Here is a 16,258-nt window from a genome sequence, read left to right on the forward strand (position 1 = left end):
AAAAATAACTGAATACCCTGTTTTTGGGGTCACCATATATATATACACCCACATATATATGCATATATATATATATATATATATATATATATATACATACACATATATATAGGCATATACATATATATACACACATATACATATATATACACATATACATATATATAGGCATATACATATATATACATATATATACACCTATACATATATATATATATACAAATATATATATATACATATATATACCTATATACGTATATATACATATATGTATATATATACCAATGTATATATACATATATAAATACACATATACATATATATATGCATATGTATATACATATATACATACATATATACATATACATACACATATATATATATGCATATATATACATATACACACATATATATACATATATATGCATACATATATATACATATTTACATATGCACATATATATCCATAAATATATATATATATATATATATATATACACACACATATATATATATATATACATGTATAAGGCATAGTTTTACATTTTAATGCTGTTTTCTTTATGTAGATGTGTATGCTACTGTTTTGTTCTTGCATATCAAACTCTGTTGAAATATTTTTCTCTGAATGAATTAGAATTGAGAAGTTTTCGCGTTCGCAACTATATTTCGATAATGGCGTGCACTCTTTACAATTAACCTTTTTTGCTTTCCACCTTGGCCTTTTGGTCAAGATCAAAGTGTAGTATCTGTTCCGGCAGATACTGCACTTAAGATAATTTGTACCAGTCAATGGAGGGGAAACCCTCTATACTGGGACAAGTATTATTTTTGGTAACCAGAGTGATCCCTTTTAGGGGAGCTGGTTTTTACCTCACATTAAAAACGGCCTTGTGCCTAATTTGCTCAGTGGGGGAGCAAATAAATACCATCTGTTCCGGCAGATACTGCAAGCTATGACTAGCTATGACTAGCTATGACTAGCAAAGACCAGATGTGGGGGCAACCCCACATGCCTGACCTTTAACCAGCTCCCATTTCCCACCTCTCGGGAGCTGGTCCCCTTTTTCCCTTCCCCCTCCCTTCACTCCTCACATTAAAAACGGCCTTGTGCCTAATTTGCTCAGTGGGGGAGCAAATAAATACCATCTGTTCCGGCAGATGCTGCACTTAAGATAATTTGTACCAGTCAATGGAGGGGAAACCCTCTATACTGGGACAATTATTATTTTTGGTAACCAGAGTGCTCCCTTTTTGCCTACTTTTAGGGGAGCTGGTTTTTACCTCACATTAAAAACGGCCTTGTGCCTAATTTTCTCAGTGGGGGAGCAAATAAACACCATCTGTTCTGGCAGATACTGCAAGCTATGACTAGCTATGACCAGCTATGACTAGCAAAGACCAGATGTGGGGGCAACCCCACATGCCTGACCATTAACCAGCTCCCATTTCCCACCTCTCGGGAGCTGGTCCCCTTTTTCCCTTCCCCCTCCCTTCACTCCTCACATTAAAAATTGGCCTTGTGCCTAATTTGCTCGGTGGGGGAGCAAATAAATACCATCTGTTCCGGCAGATACTGCAAGCAAAGACCATATGTGGGGGCGACCCCACATATAAGACCTTGGTCAATGTAGGGGCAATCCTTCATACCAATTGTCACTATCCATCTCCCCTACTCCCCGGGGAGTTGGTCCCCATTTCCCCTTCACTCCTCACATTAAAAATCGGCCTTGTGCCTAATTTGCTCGGTGGGGGAGCAAATAAATACCATCTGTTCTTCAGATGCGGCACTTCCATTTCTCGTTCTCTTTCAGTGGAGGAGAAATCATTCACGACTTTATTTTTGTACCTTTTCTCCACGTTAAAAAACGACCCTGGTGTCTAACTCTGTCCCGCGGGGAGGCATAGTAAATAGGCACATGATGCGTCTATAGGTAGTCGTGCTGTCTTCTATATAAATAAATGATTGTATTAACTCACGTATTGTTTGCAGAATGGTATACTGATCCAAATAATTTTACGGCTATTTTGAATAAATGCCAGCTCTACTACATTATCAAGTTACCTAAATTCATTATTTCGGTAAAAGTTTAAAAATAAAGTTGTGGTGTTGTTTTATTTAGGGCGGCAAATTAATTGTGCAAGCTTTTATTATTAATGTGATAATACGACGTAGGCTATAGTGATAGAAAACCTAGATATTATGAAGTTCCCATCCGGCCATTGCTCGGAGAAGATCTCTAATATCTCTGTCATGTTCTGCGCGTTAACCTTTCCGATCCGATCCCTTACTCAACCATATGCGCTAAATGTAACATCCTTGTCCTGGAGGAAAGTCTCCTGAACAGGAGAATTCGGTGGTTCGCTCACATGTTGTGTCGGCCTGGGATGATTTCATCCGTTAATTAGTGCCACCCAATGCATCCACAGATTGGAAGAAACGCAAGGTTGTCAACTTAAGACTTGTCGCAACGGTGGCGGTTCTTTGGTGCGTGCCGATGTAGCAGTGAATGGCTAGATAAGTCGTCGGCTCTGCTGCCAACGGACGAGGGGGGCGGCTTAGGCACTTAATACGGCAAACACCACCGGCTCAACCCATCCCGGGTAAATGCCGCTACAAGTGGTAAATAATTAGTATTGTTAATATAAATTTGTAGAAAAATACATCATGGAGCACAAAAGAGCGCTCTTTTTGATATTTAACTCCCGAGTTCGCAGCTCCTCAACCTATTTAGTTGTAAAATAAGATGTGTTATATTTAAAACGATTCTCATTTGACAAATCAACATCCATCAAAAACCATGGTAAACGAGAATTGAGGATGGTAGCGACTATGGAGAAAATATATATTAAGATGCATAAAACATTGCTTGTTTTAATAATAAAACTCACGTTTTGATACTGTACTTTCTAAACGCATTTTTATATCATGAAAATCAACAACACACTATCATATACATCTTCATGAAGAAAAAAAAAACATTAAAATGAAATACTTATGGTTTATTTATTTCCGCAAAATCATGGCAGTAGTATTTTATATATATATATATATATATATATATATATATATATATATATATATATATATATATATATATATATATACTTCAGAATAAAGTTATTTAACATTCAGCTGGTATGGAAACCTGTGATTATAAGATTTACAAAATATTACTGGCTATATTCTATAAGTTCTATCCCTCTAAATAAGAATTTCTCGATATATAAGATAGAGCAATCGAGTAAATTATTTTAATTTAATATATATATATATATATATATATATATATTTTGTGTACAGAAAGTTGTTAGTTGAGACAGATCATTGGTACCGTCGGTTTCAAGCCCGATAACAAGGCCCGTTTAAGGTATCTTTATCAAGCTCTCTTCAGCCAATATTCGTCTCAACTAACAACTTTCTGTACACACAATATAAATACGCTCTTACAATTTGGATTTTCCTTTTAATTGAGCACTCTGCTGGAATTCTTTTTTAAAAAAAAACTTAATCATATATATATATATATATAAACAATAAGCATGGAAAACGAAGTCACGAAACTATATGTTGGTAAATATAGAAGGGTTTATTTATTCAATAAGGGCATACACATTTAATTAGGGGATATAGGGAGGTCTTTATGCCAAGGAATTTCGAAACCTAATGCTTCACATCAGAAAGTGAAAGTAGCTAGATACATAATGGAGTGCGATAATTCTCCTCTTATAGAATTGAACTGGCTTTCTTCTTCTAACTCACTTAGCGCTATATATATATACATATATATATATATATGTATGTATGTGTGTATATATATATATATATATATATATATATATATATATATACACACATACATACATATATATATATATATATATATATATATATATATATATATATATATATATATTCGGACTTGAAATTTTTAAATGCATCGGATTTGTTGATACCACACAATACATGTTTTATAAATGTTAAGAAAACGGTAGAGGATCCTGAATATCTGACGATTCTTTTGGTAATAAGACCACCGACCATTATAGCAAGGAATTAGTAATAAATATAGTATGTGTACGAACACAGATTAAGTACGTTAATGCCTACTAGGTCTAAGATATACAGGAGCTCGCCAGAGTAAGCTGGGCATGAGGATTAGTTTCCCTATGACTTGGTATTGAAAATTAGACAGTGTTTGTAACCTAGATAAGATCTCTTTTGTATGGCTAGCAGACACTGGCTTTTACGAGGAATAGTTCATCTTCTTGAATTGATGTTCCTTTAACTGATTCGATCTTAAGCAGAAAAGAAGAATTCTTGTCCTTGAATCTAAAATGTCCAAGAAACCATCAGATATACTATGATATATTTAATTGGTCGATTGCGATGAAGGAATTTATGTTTGCTTCTTTACTAACTCAATGTTTGGGCGGTAAAGAACTTTACTGGAATATTCGAATATCTATATATCCCATAGAGAGATCAGACATGCGGACAAATGGTTCAAACATAAATCTGAGACAAGACAATACACCACAAAATTCTTTGGGACATACAAACAGATAAACTCGTCTAAGCAAAACTACCAGACGTCAAAATTGTAGTGTTTGCTGTCCGAGCAAACCACAGAGTAAAGATAAAGAGACATAAAAACGGAACAGATATAAGTAGCTTACCAAAACACTGAAAAGAATTGGACCTGAAAAGCTCAATATTACGAAATTATTAATACTAAATAAAAATAATCATAAACCATTTCGATTCGTCTAATAGGAAGACATAACAAAATATCTGGTCCACATTTAGTTTTGTTAACAGAAATCTGCAATGAAAATTCGTCCCTAGAGATGACAGGGGTATATTTCTGATAACTTTTTATTTCAGAGCGTTTTCTCCTTTTTGGAAAGTTGCAACGCTGATTTGGACTATCGACATTTCTTACCGTCTTTACTTGGAGCTACCACGATCTGAAGACCGACACAGAACAAGTATCTTCAATAGTTGCAGGTACCAAAAAAATACAGATGAAACACAGGAAAACATCTTAGACCGAAAGCTGGCTGAAAACATGGACAATAAAAGAGAATACACTGATCGACTAGGCAATTGGACTGAGCCCCTTAGATTTTTGAGAGCTTAGACCGAAGTAAAATGAAACAAAAATAGTATAAAAGTAAAAAGAGTTAGACTATTTGTTATATTATAACTTATTACTTTAGAATATATCAAATTTTGTCACTAAATTTAACTGAATTTAGAACAAACTAAATTTTACTGAATTTAGAACAACTCCTATTGACCCAATGGATAACGTCTCCCCTGTATATATATATATATATACAAAATTATATATATATATATATATATATATATATATATATATATATATAATTTTGGGGGTGGACATTTTTCCATGATTTCACACATAAGACAACTATATATCCAAATTCTTCTCAATAACTACATTATGCGGATTTGCCGTCTTGGTTATTTCTTGTAACTTTGAAAGTTAGCTGAAGCCTTTAAATTCGAGGGAATATAGGACAGAAAAGTTTCTTTAGAAAACAGTTAAATATTCCAAGCACGATTTTTGTAGTTCTCGTGTTTTCTACTCAAAGTATACTATATTTTTTATTCGAAAAAATATAAATACAAAAGATTCTATATATTCTGAAATTCGTTGATCCCGGGTGTATTCTGAATTTGTTGTAAATAAAAAAATGAAAATCGATGTAAATCGGTTTTAAAATGAATTAGCCACTAATACGATAAAATGACGGTTGCGTAAACAAAAAAAAAATAAGATAGAAAACATTATAAATGTCAACAGAAGGAAACATTTCGAAAGGAAAGTAATGCAAACACTTAAGTTGATACAGAATACAGGAAATAAGGAAACGTTTTCTAAGTTCATGGGAAAAGGTTTTGGTAAAAAACAAGTTCAGAGGAAGTTAAAATGGCGGAAATGTCTATTAGGCTTTTTAAGCAAACAGGAACACGACACACGAAAATATATAAATAGTGAATATGTTGGTGAAAAAAGTTATAGGAATTCACGTGGAGTGACAAATAGACTGAGAGTGACACGACGATTTCGATTATTTTTACGGCAGATCAACAATTTTCGACTATATAATTGCGAGCAAGACATGATCTTGTATTTTTATACATTATCTGCGCACTGCACATTATCTGATATAATCGAGTTGCTTCTACCTAGTGCGATCAAAGGGGTGAGAATGTAGCTTTTACAGAGGTAATTTAACAGAAAATCGTCGCCCTTTCTCTTGGTCGGTAGCCTTTGTTTTTAAATTCTTTTTATTACGATGTAATAACTTCAAAAATAAATCTAAAATACATAAAGAAACAAAACTGTAACTTATAATAAATATAAAAAAGATGAAAGGTTGATGTAGAGCAGCATACTACTGCGAATTATAAAACATTTTAACTTCGAAGTTACCTCAACAACAGATGTTCATTCACAACTGAGTCTTGATTGACCAGTCAGGTATCTAATGGAACTTCTCCCTCCTAAACATGATTATCAGAACAGAAAATATTGTTAATTCAATTAACGATTTTATGTATTTCACTACAGTGTTTTTTGGTTTTTTACTTATAAGAAGTTTTGAAAAAATACACACTATTCAGATGAAGAATATTCAGTGTTTGTATTAATTATAATATTACTAGCCTGAGTATCGGCTGTTGCCCGAGTGGTTGGAGGTGTGTGTTGAGCCAAAAAATAAAAAGGAACAAGTGGCAGTAGTCAGGCGTGCTCGAACCCGTGAGGCAAAGGTGGAAAATAAAGTGAAAGAAAATCTGATGTCTTACCGCTACGCCAACGATAAAATTAGGCAAAAATAATTCAACCGATAGGATTACTTGCAAAAATGCCTCGCCGAAAATCTACCCCATCCGTTTTTAAAACTGCCCAGTTGAGAGGGAGGAAATTAATGTTTTTGGCCAATTTTTCGATATATGTCGTCCGAGAGATCGTGCTTCAACATGATAGTAATTTCCTGAAAATCCGTCGCCTCTGTCAAAAATGTTAAACAGACATACATACATACATATATACATACTCACATAAATGCATACATGCACGCATACATACATACATACATACATACATACACACATACATACATACATATATACATACATACATACATAAAATTAAACGGACAGGTGAGATTTATACTATAGATGTTCATGCGTTTTTTTTAAAGAACGGATTATCATGCTGCATTCAACCGTGAAACATACCAGTAAAAAGTGTTCCACATGTGGGAAGCAAGGGAAAAGAAGCTCTTGTGTATAGTGGTTGTACCTAATCGCGTGTATTTGTGAAAGTTTGGTAAGTTGAACCATACATTGGAGTTCAGTCGATAAATTGCCATGAATATAAAGATAGTCTCGCAACGTTTCTTCTGTGAGAAAGATTAAGGGGACGAGAAAAGGGCATAATCCACTAGGTTTCGAAAGTGGTTTTAAAGTCTGTCAAAGCTAGATAAGGTGCACTAAGCAGCTCATGTAAAGATGTGACACGAATGCTCATTAAATATTTCATAATTATAATAAATATCTCTAATAAATATATATTTAATAGCTATTAATTTTAATAACTATTAAAATAACCATTTTACATTCGTAGTAACCCTTAACTATTATAGATGTTTCCCCTTGTAACGATCACAGTTTTAGTTTAGGCAACGTTTAGTTATACATGCTATTTATGCAGGGTGTTTGCCTACCTAATCATTAGTCATTATGTCTCTCACTTCCCAGCAAAGAGGATTCCGGGAATTTGGATTCAAAATTGCGCTGGCGCATTTGCCCTCTTGGCCAGCTGCGTCGTCAAAATATTTATTGCGAACAATTTATTTTGTAAACTTAATTGAACACCAACCATGATCTTGAAGATAGTTACGTATACCATATTTTCTAATATTTTCTTAATCGATATTCACGATGTTCCCAGTTTTCTTTACTGTTGCAAAACATAACTGCATGCAATTATTCTGTAATTATTCTCACCGGCCGCTTTTGTACTCAACGCATAAAGTTTAGTTCGTGCCATTACGTTTCTTTGTGTTTTTAATACTTGCGCAGAATAGAAACCAGACAATTTCTAAATAGGTTTTCAAGTTATTCTCAATTTTATAGTCATTGGTGTTTATAGAATTGTAAGAGAAGTTCACATAACAAGAAAACTAAAGCTCTTTCATACACATGTAACGAAAGGGTTACTAAATAACACCATTCTAGTACCGAACGTATAACACCATGATTAAGCTTTCCGTATTGAAGTCCCAAAGCATAAAGAGTAGAACCCCGTGATGCGGCATTAATCCGTTCCGATTGTGGGTTCCTTAGGTGAAATCGCAGTATGCTGGGCCTAAGCAAAATTTTATACAGTACATAAAACATTTAGTAAGAAAATGCAGTACAGTATATAATACACACATATATAATGGGCATGTGTATAATCAAATAACATACATACACTTTAAGTTAGGAAAGCAGCCTGAAAGTGGGAGAGATAGATAAAAAAGAGAAATAGGGACGAAGGAAAAAAATGGTTGATATTTTTGATTTTGGTTTTGCAGAAAATAATTACGTTTTACAAAAGTAAGTAGAAAAACAAAAAGCATCAATGAGAGGTACATTTCAAACAGTCTGCTCCTGAAACAACAGTCTATCTATCTATCGATCTCTCTATCTATCTATCTATCTATCAATCTATCTCTATCCCTCTCTCTCTCTATATATATATATATGTAGGTTAAGTGGTTAATTTAAATTCTGAAAATGAAAATATAGACACATATTCGAGTTAGGAATTTATTGTTTGACAAAAGGAATATATAGAAGGGGTTATACACGGATAATTATCTCGCTTATATATATATATATATATATATATATATATGCATATATATATATTAATTTTATTTATACAAACATTAATGGCTACATATGTGCATACATGTTTCTGTAATCACCCACGTTGGGGAATTACATCTTCAGGCCAAGAATTACCGTCGAAAGTGATATTTCCACCAAATACATTTTCCTCTTTCGTTTATCAAGTTTATATGCAACCGTGGTGGGAGTCATAAAAAAACGGTAAGAGGACGAGTGAGGTCTTTTTCATTTCCCTTACGCCCATCCAACCTAACTTTTGGTTTTTATGACATAAGGTACTTGAGAATTTAGTTTTTTTGTCTTGGAGTCTGTAAGTTAAGAACCTCAGCTATGGTCAACTAAGTACTATCTTTTATCTACATCCACCCACACATACATGCAACAACCATACAACACATACATACACATACACCGCCACACACACACACACACACACACACACACACACACACTCACATTAATACATATATTCAAAAGCGGATCCATGCTGTACTCTTTTTTTATTCACAACACCCATACTGAAACTAGACAATAACTCTAAAACTACGCAGGAATAAAGTTAAAAATTACAGTAAAGTAAATAGAACAAAACAAAACATAAATAAAATTAAATAAAAATAAATAAAAATAAAATAAAATTAAAACAAATAAGCAAACAAAATATGAATAAACATAAAACACGAAAGTTATCTAATCCCCACATGTACCTATATACATATATCAATACCCTTATAAATGCCTTCACTTTGCTACACCCGCGCATACATGCACACACACATTACAGACATACAGAGACAAATAATATCCGTTTTATTTTTTATTACCATATTTCGAAAAAAAATAAAACCTATATATATATATATATATATATATATATATACGTTTTATTTTTTTCGAAATACGGTAATAAAAAAATAAAACGAATATTTGCTCTACATCAGTATTGATCACATTCTTCAGGTTTTTATTAATTGTCATTTCTACTATATATATATATATATATATATATAAATATATATATATATATGTATATATATATATATATAAATATATATATATATATGTATATATATATATGCTGGCGGAAAACATGGACAATAAAAGAGAACAGACTGATTGACAAGGCTATTGAACTGAGCCCCTTAGATTTTTGAGAGCTTAGACCGAAGTAAAATGAAACAAAAATAGTATAAAAGTCGAAAGAGTTAGACTATTTGTTACATTATAACCTATTTCTTAAGAATATATCAAATTTTGTTACTAAATTTTACTGAATTTAGAACAAAGTATATCGTTCCTATTGACCCAATGGATAACGTATCCCATATATATATATATATATATATATATATATATATATATATATATATATATATATATATATATTATTTGGGGGGTGGAAATTTTTCCATGATTTCACATATAAGACAATTATATATCCAAATTCTTTTCAATAACTATATTACGCGGATTTGTGGTCTTGGTTATTTCTTGTAAATGTTAAAGTTAATTGAAGCCTTTAAATTCGAGGGAATATAGGACAGAAAAGTTTCTTTAGAAAAGAGTAAAATATTCCAAGCACGATTTTTGTAGTTCTAATGTTTTCTACTCAAAGTATACTATATTTTTTATTCGAAAAATATAAATATAAAAGATTCTATATATTCTGAAATTCGTTGATCCCGGGTGTATTCTGAATTTGTTGTAAATAAAAAAAAATGAAAATCGATGTAAATCGGTTTTAAAATGAATTAGCCACTAACTCACACACACACACACACACACACACACACACGCACACACACACATATATATATATATATACATGTGTGTTTGTATTGTGTGTGTGTGTTTATATGCATTCATATAAAATATTTAAATGATACAAATAAAAAAAACACAAGGAAATAGAATATTTGTGTAAACCTTCTTTGTTACTTTATAAGCCCTTTTTTTGGGGTGTGATGTTATACTGGCTTTATTGATTCTGTGATATATATATATATATATATATATATATATATATATATATATATATATATATATATATATATATAAGGTAATGTGTCTGTGATTGTATCTGTCTGTATGTGTGGCTGATTGTCTATGTATATTTCACTACATACTAACTGTCAATTTTCAGTCTACAGACTCGAAATTTAATATACAGGATATTGAGATTTTGGAAAATCTTTCTAATTCGTTTCGGCCAAAAAATTGTCTGTTAAGGGAGTAAAGTTCAACGATTTGACCTTTCAGAACTCTACCAAAATCCTCCGATAATTTTACGTCTAATCACTTAAAGCATCAGATATATGTTCTCTGGACATGGATCTAACTTAATAACTTGAGTTGAGCCCAAAACAATACATTTTAAGGGGATATAATAGGGGTCAAATATAAAAAAAATTAACCGGATTTTTACAAGGAGGGGAAAAAGGATAACTTCATAACAAGATTGCGTTATTACGCGCAAAAAACATTGTACATTGAATTCGTTTTAAATCTTATAAAAACCGACTTACTTACATCCACGCGTCTGTAGCGCGATGGGTTTAGTCACGGCGTTGCTATCTAATGATTTCAATTTCGATCCCAGTTATAAAATATACTTTTTTCTCGATTTTTAAACATTTAATATTGAAACGAGGTTATTTATACCATTTTTTTCGATTTTCACTGTGTTTTTTTATTTGGGTTTTTGTTTATCCGATTGTTTTAAAGAAGTTTTACGTCCGTTCGCTGTTTTATTTTTTTTGTTTTTTTTTCGATTTTTTTTCAAAGTTTAAACAGGATATTAATTCGCTTATTCTTTGCCCCCCCCCCTTACACACCTCCAAACACCCGGGAAACACTGTCCTTTTTTATGGGGGGAGGGGGTGTTTTTTCCGATTTTTTAAAAAGAGGTTTTACGTTCGGTGACTTTTTTTGTTTGGGTTTATCCGATTTTTTAAGAAGTTCTCCCCCTATACACACATCCCTAAACACCCGGGCAACGACGGGTATCCCCCACCGCTAGTCTATATATATATATATAAAAGCGAACATTTGTGTGTGTATGTTTGTTCGGTTTTTGTGTATGTCCAAGAAAGGCTTTTTACCGAGAAGCGGTCGGTCGGCTCACAATTTTTAAAAACTTTTTATATCACATATAAATCATAATATCTACGAATTAACAACAGAGCTTTCCTGTCTATTAAATTTGCTCGACTTCGAAAAGATAAATATTCAACATTTTTCGCTCGCCGCTTGTGGATTAGGTTTTTTCATAAAGATACACTAATTCTGGCGGTATTTTTCCGGTTTCGATCGCCGGAAATATCCGAAAGCAATCAGATTTGATCAATGTGGAAATATTTTCCTTATATCAGACAATTGCTATTCAATTTTTACAATTCCCTTTTTTATGTGGAGCTGCCCCCCCAACATCTTGGGGGGAAAATACAAAAATCGTTCCGAAGTAAATGAAATACTACCCAGCAGTCTAAGTTGCCCTCATTAAGTCATTAAAACGTGCACCTGCCAATTATAAATAGTTAAATAAATTCAAACGTGTTACCGTTAGTATTTCGTGGTGTCTCAATGTTTAACGTCGCACGATTTTTTTTCACACTATAATTTCCAACTTTGCCTCACGGGTTCGGATTCTATCCTCATAGTTACCTACCAAAACATTTTTTTATTAATTTACCCCCCCCCTACCGGATTTTTGAATTACGCCAAACCACACACACCTCCAAACACCTGGGCAACGCCGGATACCCCCCGATAGTATATATATATATATATATATATATATATATATATATATATATATATATATATCTTTGAAATCACCATTAATCAAAGACCGAAAGTCACTTGAGGAGAAGGGTTAATGAATGTTATGAAATAATCTCTAATTATCTAGAGTGATTGTACCTATTTACAATGCCTCCTCACGTGACAGAGTTAGACACCAGCGTCGTTTTTTAACGTGGAATAAAGGTAAAAAAATAAAAACAATTGTCTCAGTCGTGAAGGACTGCTCCTTCACCAAAACAGAATAAGAAATGGGAATTCAGCATCTGAAGAACAGATACCTAGAAAAAAATCAACTGGATTTCAGTTCAGCACTTGCTATGAATTGCTCTTATATTCTCATTAATTTTACATACCTCGACAGGAAAAACGCGCAAAAAAAAGCATAAACATACATGCATGTGCTTTATTATTTGTTTATATTAAAAGGTAAATACCAATTATAATATTGCTAACATTGTTTTCCATAAAAAGTTCTATGTAGAAATAGTTTTGCCTCAAATCATAGCATAGTTGCATCCAATTTAGATTATATCTTTGGTCATTGTGATACAATTAACCAGTATATTTACATTCCTATAATCTTTTGAATATTATGTGGTCATCAAGAATCGTTTGATGTGCAGTGTTATAATCAAAGTTGGTAACCACGACACGTTTGTTGATTTTGTCCGCTTATAGTCATGATTATTTTGTATATGAGATCATTCACAGCTTATATATATATATATATATATATATATATATATATATATATATATATATATATATATATATACCTCTGTCTGTGTTTTCTCTCGCTTATATATATACATATATATATACATATATATATATGTATATATATATGTATGTATATACAAGCGAGAGAAAACACAGACAGAGTTAGTGATGATTTATATTTATATGTATATATATATATATATATATATATATATATATATATATATATATATATATATATATCTTGGTAAATTATATTACAACTCCTCTTTCATTTTGCAGAATTGTGTAATTATTTGATATAATTGAATGCAATAATATTGTAGTATTCAAGATCTATTGAAGTATTCGTTTTACTAAGAATAATGTTTTAAAGATGAGTTCGAAAATTATGTATATATATATTATGTATATATCTATCTATATATATATATATATATATATATATATATATATATATATATATATATTAACAAAGCCACTTATCACATATTTTAGTAAATAATTTCATGATTGCATTCGCATTTGATATAAATTATACATTTAAACATTAAAAAAAATATTACATTTCCACCCAAAAAAAGACACATTGCCACTTTGGTATAGGGGGCTACAATCAGGGGCAACAACTACTGGGGTACTATGTATGGACGTGGGCAGCAAGATATCGGTTCAAGCTACACTTGAACTTCTGACCTGGAACGGAATTCCAAAGTCTAGCGGTTCAGGGGAAGAAACTCCTGGAGTAGAAAGATCTTTTACATCTAGGCATCCCTAATGTGTGGAGGTGAAGCTTAGCTGCTTCCCAGGTTTGTCGAGGGTGTTTACTTGCTTGCAGTTCGTCAGAGGATTCACCATTAAAATACTTGTAGAACAGGTAGAGGGATACTACATTTCGTCGATGATGACAGAGGCTGAAGCTAAGATGCCAGTTCAGGGCCTATCAGGTGGGCGACTCTCCTTTGAACCTTGTCAAGGAGCGATAGACTAGAAGCAGATTAACTAGCCCAAATATGACAACAATACTCCATACATGGGCGAATGGTGCCTTATAGAGGTACAAGATACTTTTCGGTGTTAGTAGTTTTCTAGCACGGTTGAGAGAGTCTACCTTCTTCACAGTGGCGCTGGCAATGCTTTCAATGCAATTGTTCCAACTCATGTTTCCCGTGAACTTTAGACCAAGGAGTTTGAAAGATGTACTCTCAGATAAATAGTCGTTGGCCATTGCTATAGGTGGTAGAGAAGGTTTCTTGTAACTATTGAAGAAAACAAGTTTAGTCTTGGCGGCATTGAATGTGAGCATTCGTTTTTGTCCCCATTCCACAACAGATTGGAGGTCATCCTCTATTTTTTTGCCATTTCTTTAGATATGTGTTCATTTGTTTTCCTGTCGTGCCTGTTATAGAGGGTTGTGTCATCAGCATATATTCCCATCTCAGAGGCAATTTTGTCGGGAAGGTCATTTATGAATATCAGGAACAGTAAAGGTCCAAGGATAGACCCTTGGGGAACTCCCGCATGTTTATCATTGTTTAGATGTACGACCGTCGAGGACAACCTGTATTTTTCTCTTATCTAAGAATGATTTATTTATGCTAAGTATTCTACCAGTGATACCGTACGATTTAATTTTTTTGAGGAGACCCTTATGGTATACCCTTTCCAAAGCCTTAGATATATCTGCCCTCTACCGCTTTGTCCAGTGAATGGTATTTATGTTCAGAGATTACAGTACGGATGTCTGATGTTGAACTGGCTTTTCTAAATCCATATTGTTGATCAGTCAGAGGTGAGCATCTATAAGGGTATGGACTAGAGCATGGTAAATAAAGGTCTCAAATATTTTGGCAAAGTGTGGGAGGAGGCTATTGGGGCGATACTTTTATGGGTAAACTCTTTCGCCATTATTCTTGAATACTGGTATCACAGAAGCAGTTTTCCAACAGCCCTGAAAGCAAGATTTATCAAGTCATTTGTTGTAGAGTTTGGAGAGAACTGGAGCGACTTTGTGCTGAGTACTTTTGTAGTAGCAAAGCTGGGATTAGATCAGGTGCACATGATTTTGAAGTGTGAAGGTTTTTCATGATAGCATGCACATGCACACATCTAGCGTGGCCTCTATCCGCAAAGGAAAGTCAGGTAGGGGGTGGTTGAAAGGCTCCAGTGTAGAGTTTGAGGCAAACCGACTGACAAGCATGTTAGCCTTCTCGGTTGCTGAGCAAACATCCTAATGATTATTATTGATTGCCCATTATTTACTACACAGCTGTAGATTTTCCAGAAGTTCTTAATTCCTAATTTTTTGTGCGTCGATGCGTTTTTTATTGGTTTCATTAAATTATATCTTAGCTGTCGCTATTTCTTTCTTAACGTTACTTCTAGCTTCTATGTACTGCTGTCTGTTTGAACTTGACTCATGTCGGTTAAATCTGCGGTACGCATGCTGCTTTTGATCAATCAAGCTTCATAAAGGCATTTGTTGTAGAGTTTGGATAGAACTGGAGCTAATTCGACTGAGCACTTTTTTAATAGCACAGCTGGGATGAGATCGGGTCCACATGCCTTTGAAGCGTGAAGGTTTTTCATGATAGCATGCAGCTGAGCAGTGGTGATTTTCAGATCGTCTAGCGTGGCGTCTGTCCGCATAAGGAATTCAGGTAGGGGGTGGTTAGAAGAGTCCAGTGTGGAGTTTGAGGCAAACCGACTGGCAAGCATGTTAGACTTTTCGGTTGCTGAGCAAACAACCTCATGATGGTTGGTTAATGTATATTTACATATATACATATATATATA

The 16,258-nt window shown here is 33.2% G+C and overlaps 1 protein-coding gene across 1 annotated transcript in view; it reads right to left on the bottom strand.

Annotated features, from left to right (window-relative positions):
- LOC145283519 (carbonic anhydrase-related protein 10-like) overlaps positions 1–16,258 on the bottom strand; it is a 1,064,961-nt gene that overhangs the window by 613,412 nt on the left and 435,291 nt on the right. The window lies entirely within an intron of this gene.

This window comes from Euprymna scolopes, chromosome 8, assembly GCF_053919585.1.
Source record: "Euprymna scolopes isolate OS-2025 chromosome 8, ASM5391958v1, whole genome shotgun sequence".
NCBI classification, from domain to species: domain Eukaryota; kingdom Metazoa; phylum Mollusca; class Cephalopoda; order Sepiida; family Sepiolidae; genus Euprymna; species Euprymna scolopes.